Source organism: Mercenaria mercenaria, chromosome 2 (assembly GCF_021730395.1).
Source record: "Mercenaria mercenaria strain notata chromosome 2, MADL_Memer_1, whole genome shotgun sequence".
NCBI lineage: Eukaryota > Metazoa > Mollusca > Bivalvia > Venerida > Veneridae > Mercenaria > Mercenaria mercenaria.
Window position 1 is genome coordinate 14,432,003 of NC_069362.1, and position 9,546 is coordinate 14,441,548.

The following is a 9,546-nucleotide window of genomic DNA, read 5'->3' on the forward strand; positions in this document are numbered from 1 at the left end:
TTTGAGGATTAAAGCTTGAAACGGATTACGTTTAATTATTATTGCGCATGAGTTTTGCACTTGTGTTTATTATCTATCACATAGAGTGCATGTTGACCTGTTTACTTTGAGGATAAAAGCTTGAAACGGATTACGTTTAATTATTATTGCGCATGAGTTTTGCACTTGTGTTTATTATCTATCACATAGAGTGCATGTTGACCTGTTTACTTTGAGGATAAAAGCTTGAAACGGATTACGTTTAATTATTATTGCGCATGAGTTTTGCACTTGTGTTTATTATCTATCACATTTTTCTATTTAAATTTACTACTGATGGGAAATGAAGCTGCATAGATGACAGATCGTTAAACTAACGTGAAACGCGCGTTTGGTTATTTTAAGAAATTCTACTGTTTGATGACAATGTATTCCAACAATTTCTCCATAAATTTTAGAGATACCTAAATATCAGATGTATATTATTCTTATGACCTCCAACCGTTCAATAATCTGAGAAAACTTTGTCTAAACCGAACAACGTTCCAATTCCTAATAAAATCTGGAAAATAGATTCCTAAGGTTCAATGTAATGTTTTTGTATTTTTTGACATAATGTTAGTCCTAAATCATTTAAATGTTCTCTAGTTGAACCTTAAATCTCGAACGATTGCCATCACAGGAAGGAAGTAAGAACAGTATCCAATAGGCCGAATTTACAAATGAGAGGCAATTTAAGGTCGAGACTGAAAAAAAGTGTAGACCAAATGTAAAGACCCAGTTGTTTTAAGACGCACCGTGTTTAGTGTTCAACCCTTTATCAGGTGGATGGCCTCAGTTGCCGAGTGGCCAAGGTCGCTGACTTCAGATTACTTTCCCTCACTGTTCTGGGTTCGAGCTTCACTCGGGGCGTTGAATTCTTCACGTGAGGAAGTCCTCCAGCTGGCTTACGGAAGGTAAGTTGTTCTACCAAGGTGCCCACCCCTGATGAAAAAATATCAGGGGGAAACCTGGGGTCTTCCTCCCCAAAACAGTTTGACGCTATGCATTTTTCTTTGAATGTGTCTTACGGAACAGGCACATGCCTCTTTGAAAGGTAGTTCTTTAAATCCACCGGAACTGAGCTATTCATCGAGCCCTTAGAGTGTTTCCCTTGTTGCTCTGTCTTCTGCAAAGGCATTGAGTAAATGCGTTTTCATTTCTTAAGAATTAATGTTTTAAAATATAAATTAACAAGAGCGTTTTGAGGTGTAACATGAGTAAATGTCGAGTTCTTCTCAACGCGGAGCTAAAGGGCGTTCAGGTAGCTTGCATTTCCACTACCTCTATGAACAGGCTCAATGATGAAAAAATGCGACTTTGAAAACATTGCCTCCTAAGTCAGTTTCATTTTCTAGAACTTTTTAAGCGTTTGTTGCTTTATATTTCTACATAAATTAAACCCTTTTAGCTTGTATATTGATGATTGATAATGCAGCAGAAGTTCTTGGTATCGATTCTTGTACATTGTATCTCTTTTGGTTCTTCCATGCAGTAACTCTGACTTCGCTTTGTCCAAGACATGGTATAATAAAGGACACATAAAGCCATTGGAGCGATGTCCATTGGTGTTAATGTTTAGTGACTTTAATATTCCTATTTACTGCACGAGTAATGACTAATGATCTGTTCAAGTGTCATTTTCAATTATTTCAAAGTGACTCCTAAATCACCAGGAATTCATTTTGATGATACCATGTAGCTTTGTTTTTAGTTTTCAACTGTCCGTCCGTTCGTCACAACGTTAACTTTTTGCATGAAGGCACTTTACTCGCGAACCACTGCACCCAGGACTTCACATGCATATAGTACTTATTGAGTACACGACCCCTATTGACTTTGGGGTCACCAGGTCAAGGTCACCAGGTCAAAGGTTAAGGCGCTGCGGGGGCATTTGTCACCATTAGTGACAGCTCTTGTTTTTTAAGAAATAAGATTAGTTTGTTTCCACTTAGTAGGATTACAATCAGCTAGATAGTTAAAAATTATTAAGTATTTTGTTACGGTAGTTGATAAAGGTTTAATTCGTACCTGATACTTATATAACGGAAAGCCTGTGATCTGACAGAAATGATTTTAACATACTAGTTGGCGCGAACACCAAACATGTATACGCGTCAGTGGAAACGATTTTTCATATCCAGTTGGAAAATATGAAATCATAGAAAATCTGAAGAGCACTCTAGAGGCAACATTTTCTACTTGATCTTCATAAAACTTTGTCAGAATGTCTATATTAAGTTCGAAACTGTATTATCTAGGTCAAACACTAGATCACTAGGTCAAAATGTAGATATTTTTAACACTCAAAAGGTCACATTTTCAACCGATGTCAATGTGTTACTGTTCAAACTCTTTACATTATCTGTACTCAGTCGTTTAGTACTTGTTGTTATTGTTTAAACAGTTCACTGTCTCAATATTTCGTACTGTGTAATATCCCTGTACCTAAATTCTCAATATTTGTACATGTTCAAACTATTTCCGGCGGTTAAAATCTCTCCTTGAGAATTATCAGAATAACAACGCTGTTTCCATGTACCAGAGTAACTATCGATGTTAAATGTACCCCCACACATGCATCACACAAAGCGGCTTTGCTAATTGCAGTGGCTCATTTCATTTCTGATTTAATTCATTTGTTCTTAGTCATATTTCTCTTTGTCATTATCAGAAGAGAGATAAGACACTTTAATTGAGGATTATATCACAAGGGAGCAGCCCAAGTGATACAATAATACGCATATAAACGGCAATGATTTTTTAACAAAAGCAACTAAATGAGATATATTATTTCAATTCTGACTGTTACCAAAATCTTTGAAGATATTCACAAAATATTTGCCATTTCTGCGTGCTTTTCTTTCCAGCGCGCCGCTGTAACGTTTGACAATGTGAAATGATAAATGTGACGTACACATTGTGTGTGTATTTAGAGGTTAATACACGACAGAGCCGGGCCGGGAGGTGATATCTGCCCGGAAAATGAATAATGGCCCGAGGGATTATGAATTTCGGGCTGATTATCACCTCCCGGCCAGGCTCTTGTGTGTATAATGTCTTTAATACATATGTTTTGTTGCACTACTCAAGGAAGGTAGAATTACAACTCCTGTCGCTAGATTTCAATGGCTAAATAGTTTGGGGTACTCTTGTCTCAAAATTTGTGTTTGTTCGTAGCCGGAAGCAATTTGGGGTCATAAGTGAGTGTTCTACAGTAAACTTATTCTTGCACATTAAGACAAAATACATCTACAGAATTTCGGTCAGGAGCTAAAAGTAAATTCGTAGATCTAATGTATCTATCAAACTCATCAAATTGCCATTCTAAAAATGTGGAACAACACATACTTTGAGCCAGTTCATGAAAAAAAAAAAAAAAACAGAAAAAAAAACCCTGTGATTTTATTACTAGCTAGATAAGATCTATCTGGATCTATGTTTATGAAAAGCAGTCATGCATTTTCACTGAGAAGAAACCCGCAACTTCGTCGAAATTGGTGCGAATCATGCTGTTTTCCAACGCATACTCGGACACTGTTGAAACTCGGAACTCTGGCTCCAAAGGAAACATGTGCATGTCATGTTTTATTAATACTAATTTAAAGCCAAGAATTGTAATTCTGCGATAAACAATGGTTTAACGCGTAGACCAGTGACAGACCATTATGACGTTTATGATGACGTTTTATGTAGCTATTGGTTTCACGCGCACGTGTTCACCGGGCGGATTATGATTATGAGTTTTCGGCCCGGGCCGATAAATGATAATCAGTGTGTGAAAGCAATAACCTGCTGAAAACACATTCATTTTTGTTACTATATATAGTAACATATGTATTAATAAGGAAATAATGTATAGAAAAACCGTGTTTTAACGTTATTAATGCACGAAAATAGGTTGTACGTTCGCGGAATAATTTCACGAGGGCGTAGCCCATGTGAATTATTCTTGGGACGTATAACCGATTTGAGTGAATTAATTTAAGTAAAACACGATTTTGCTATATATTATTTCGATTCTAATATGCTCTTAATAAAAAAAACAGTAGATAATATATATAAGCGCTCATTCTTGGTCGCAACATATCGGATTTAGGAAACAATATTCTAATTCTAATATGCTCTTAATAAAAAAAACAGTAGATAAAATATAGTAGCGCTCATTCTTAGTCGCAACATAAATATTGCACGGTAACACACGGCTACTAAACGCTAGCGCCACCACCAAATTGTGGTGATAAGGAAAAGAGCTATCGACATTTCCGTGGTGCAGCTATCGCCCGTTTCTACTTGTAAACAAGTGAGTAAATTTTACATTTTTTCTTATATTTTTATTGATAGAACTTTTTTCGATAATCGGAGAATGTAGTTCCGTGTAACAACACTTTAACTACAGGTTGGCTGTAATTTCATTAAAATATTATGCAAATTGTGGTGCCAGGAACTTTTCTCCCGAACCTGACAGTGACACATTTTTATATCGGCCAGTATTCGAGCACTATTCTGATGAAAAGACACACTGTAAGAGCATACCTGCATATGCAAATAGTGTAGAAATGATAAATAATTATATACGCACACACCATGAATTATAGAATCTTGGGTTAGAAGAAATATACCAGGATTTTTAAAAGTGGTGGCGCTATAACTCTAGTGATGGCGCTATACAGTAGTGGTGGCGTTGTTACGGCATTCAATAATACGAACTGCTGACACATCCGGAACAAAACGAACACCAACATTCTCTAATTGGTAATTTTCCTGCAAGGAATTACGTTATTAAAGAATGAAAAACACGATCATAGGTTATTTACCCTTATGAAACATTCTCTGTCAAAAAAAAAACTGCCTCGGTAGCCTAGTGGTAGAACGTCCGCTTCGAGTGCGGAAAGTCGTGGGTTCGAACCCCAGCCGCGTCATACCAAAGACGGAAAAAATGGTACTAGTAGCTTCCTCGCTTAGCGCTAAGCATTAAGAGGATAGTGCTAGGACTGGTAAGCGCGGTGTCAGTATAATGTGACTGGGTGTGGTATCATGCCACGTGTCTAAGACAGTAAAGTTGGTCATTGTGCTCACTGCTACAAGTAGAGACCGTCGTTTATATGACAGGATTTTTTTTTGAAAAAGACGTTAAACCCGAACACACACACACACACACACACACAGTCCCTTGGGATTTTTGTAGTCAAAGTAAATATTTTCCTTTGTTTAAAATGTTAATGTAGAATTATTTCTGACCTTAAATATCCTACTTAAATACAAACATGTACCTTTAATTCAGTCAAGAAAGATAGTAGCAATACATTTATTTCAAACAAAGATTTGTGTCCAGGATAAATCAGTTTTAACGTGTGAATTAGAAAAATAGTCCTCACCAAAATTCTCTCTCAAATATAAAATAAGTTTAAAGACACTGTAATCTTTTAATTTTACAGCTAGAAGACGTGAGGGATGATACATATTTCATTTCAATTCATGCACGACCAAACCGAGTCTGCTGTCATGTTTGTCGGTTTCGGTCCATTGTCCACCGCTAGTGGCACCGCTAGACCGCTCACGTAAATTGAAAGATCTACGTATTTACATTGTAGCAGACAGAAATTTTACAATTAATTCAAGTTCTCGATTTCAACAACCATATAAAGCTCCGCTGTGGGATTTTCATACATTAAAATTGAATATATTAGCCACAACAGCGCCACCACTACTGTATAGCGCCATCACTAGAGTGATAGCGCCACCACTTTCAAAAATAGTGGTGTTTTTTCTTTTTACTGTGTTTTTCGTCATTCTTTGGTGTGTGGGAATACGTGTAATTTATTTCTACACCATTTGCATATGCAGGTATGTTCTTACAGTCTGTCTATTCATCGGAATGGTGCTCGAATACTGGCCGATATAAAAATGTGTCACTGTCAGATTCAGGAGAAAAGCTCCTGGCACCACAATTTGTTGCATAATATTTTAATGAAATTACAGCCAACCTGTAGTTAAAGTGTTGTTACACGGAACTACATTCTCCGATTTTCGAAAAAAAGTACTATCAATAAAAGTATAAGATAAAATGTAAAAGTTACTCACTTGTTTACAAGTAGAAACGGGCGATAGCTGCACCACGGAAATGTCGATAGCTCTTTTCCTTATCACCACAATTTGGTGGTGGCGCTAGCGTTTAGTAGCCGTGTAACATGACGTCATTTTAGCGTAAGCATGCATTAACAGAAACAAGCATATTATAATTCATAATAACACAGTTTCAGCCTTCTATGTTCAATACAGAAAAGACGTTGGCCGTGTTAGAAAGACGACTTTTAATTCACGCAAATCCGAAAATGTGTTGATTTTGTTCTTATATAAATTGCAGGTGACGCTGAAAAAGCGAAGATATACGAAAGAAGTATAACGTCCTCAGGCAGCAAAGGAAGAAATTTGTACTTTCACTAAACACACAGACATTATGCTGTATCATTTCAATGTATGATAAAGAATAGGAAACGTTATTGACACAACATGTTACTATTATCAAAATGTTTTGAAATTATTAATTTATTTTAGAAATGAAGGAAATTACTATATTTGTGTGTTTTTGCATAATATTTAAAAACATAAAAGGTCGGATCAGTCCCTTTCTACTCTGTATAATTTACTTTAACCCTGAATTTTGTTTAAACGTCGGAATATACTTATAAAATTCAGGATATTGTAAGGATAAGGTCATGTGTTTGATATTTTGTAAGACCGCTTTGAAAAATTATGACCTCACATAAGTTAACACGAAAGTGTTTGTTTGGGAAGTTCATAATTCAGACAGCAATTTCCCAAATAGATTTTTTCTACAGTGTAGATTTGAATGAAACTTTTCACAATGATAAATAAATACATGGCCAATGATATGTTGAAAAAGGACGTACAGGTCTGTGTGAAATATTTATCGATATACCTGCATGTGATTTAACGGAGCCGCACATTACACGCTGTTTATATTAAGACATGCTAACTTGTCGAACGTTTAAATATCAGATAAGATAGTTACGCTGTCGTTACTCATCAGTTCAATTTACCTTTGAACGTTTTTCATTACCGTATACCGATTTCAGGCTTCAATGTACGTTATCCGGTTATACACCATTATGTTAAGTTTATCAGATGTGCAGAACTACCTTAAAAGTTACATTTAGCATGTATATTGCTATATCCTTCATAAATTAAAATTACATTTAGTATGTATATTGCTATATCCTTCATAAATTAAAATAAACGTACACCATGACATATTTTTGTTATGTTTTCTGATCCTTTGGGACCATAACCCCAAAAAATATATATCAATTCATTGCATGTTTTTCAGTGAATTATCAAAATATTACAGAGAAATATATGTTGTTTTTTTCTCTGGTAAGAAACTATAAAATGATTACATTTAGTCAAAAAATGAAATAAAAAAGAAAGTTTGTTGGTTTTACATACAAGATCACATCTTATAATTTCAATTGTGGCTACTTCAATCCTTACATAATACAGTTCCGCTTTAGCTGGTGTTAAAGAGCGAGAGGGATGTTGCACATTTAAAACAGACTTGATTGCACACGAACCTGTTATTTTGCATGCTTCCATTCTATCCTTCCTAATAATATTCTTGTATAGTATATTCTATTACAATTTAAATTGTTTATAAACAGAGCAGTCACATTTCAAGAAACAGTTATTTGCGGAACCTGAAACTTTGAAATAACCTTTATATAGTGCACGTAAAATTTCTAATCTGCGAATAAACATCGCATTACTCCGTGCAGAATCAGTTCTGCTGAAGACATACACATGTATTCCATGGAATATTTTTATGCCATGATTATGACAGGCCAGATAATATTATAAATTGAACTAAATCACTACAATACATATTCCGTGGAATATATGGAGAATGCATTTTGTGCTCGAAAGGGCACAGATAATAAATTCAGCGGAATAAGTTAAACTAGTTATCAGATGCTGAACTCTACATGCTTTTGTTCGTTCTTTAAAAAACGTACGAAAATGTTCTTCCGCTTTTGCATAAACAGAAACGCATCACCGAAGATTCAACTGGTACACTGTGTAAAACAGACACCAGAATTGTCTGTTGTGCATGATATCGTTATAATTATGCACTTGAGAGGTCAAAGAATAAACAACCGTTTTGTGCAGCAACTTACTTCAACTTTGCCATGCAAGAGAAATCTATCTGTTGAAAGGTTTCAATAAACTTTCAACGAGACATGAGTCTGTGCTGTTTCTCAAACAAAAACTATTTCAAATATAATGCTGTTATATATGGTTCTGTGTTTTTTTTCTTGTGAATCAATTTACCTTTCTTCCCTATATATGAGCCGTGCCATGGGAAAACCAACATAGTGGGTTTGCGACCAGCATGGATCCAGACCAGCCTGCGCATCCGCGCAGTCTGGTCAGGCTCCATGCTGTTCGCTTTTAAAGCCTATTGGAATTGGAGAAACTGTTAGCGAACAGCATGGATCCTGACCAGACTGCGCGGATGCGCAGGCTGGTCTGGATCCATGCTGGTCGCAAAGCCACTATGTTGGTTTTCCCATGGCACGGCTCAATTATTGTCTTTCCATTATTTGTCCTATTATGATGATGAGAAAACCAAACTAACCTGGTGGTATTTCTATAGTTGACGGTAACATCTACAGCCTTGATGTTATAAATCTGACGGTCTGTGACTGACATAAGCATTTATCATTTTGACCTGTTTTGCGTTACTTTTCTGTATGCACCGTTTTGACCAATTCTGGTCTTGGTAACAATATAAAAGCAAATCTGCGGCAAGGGGAGCACATGTTTTCCATTGGAAATACCATAACTGCATTCCCAGAACATTACTTAAATATTGTTTAATAAAAAGGAAAAGGCGCTGTACAAATTTCGCCACAGGTCCACAAACTATATTGTTTTTCACAATGCAACTAGTAAAACATGTTTTATCGTAATTGCAAGCGAGAACTGTGGCATTCTCCCTTGAATTGGGACAATAAGTGACTCATTTATTAAATTATGTGATAAAGTGGTATACAAAGTAGAATGTCGTGTGTACTGACTTGACACCTTGTTAGTCCCCTACTGGTTGAAAACCAGTTTCGGGGACTATAGGAATGCGCTTTTCCGTTCGTCCGTCCTTTTGTCGTTCCGTCCGTCCGCAATTTCGTGTTCGGTCCAGAACTCTGTCATCCATGAAGGGATTTTGATATAACTTGGCACAAATGCTCCCCATGATAAGACGACGTGTCAGGTGCAATACCCGGACCCCTACTTTAAGGTCAAAGGTCAACAGGGGTTTTTCCTGTCCGGTCTATAACTCTGCCATCCATGACGGGATTTTAATATTACTTGGCACAATTGTACATCATAATAAGACGATGTGTCATGTACAACTTCCAGATCCCTAGCTTAAAGGTCTAGGTCACATTTGGCAGTCAAATGTAAACATGGCATGAACAGGGTCTGTTTCGTGTCCGGTCCATAACTCTT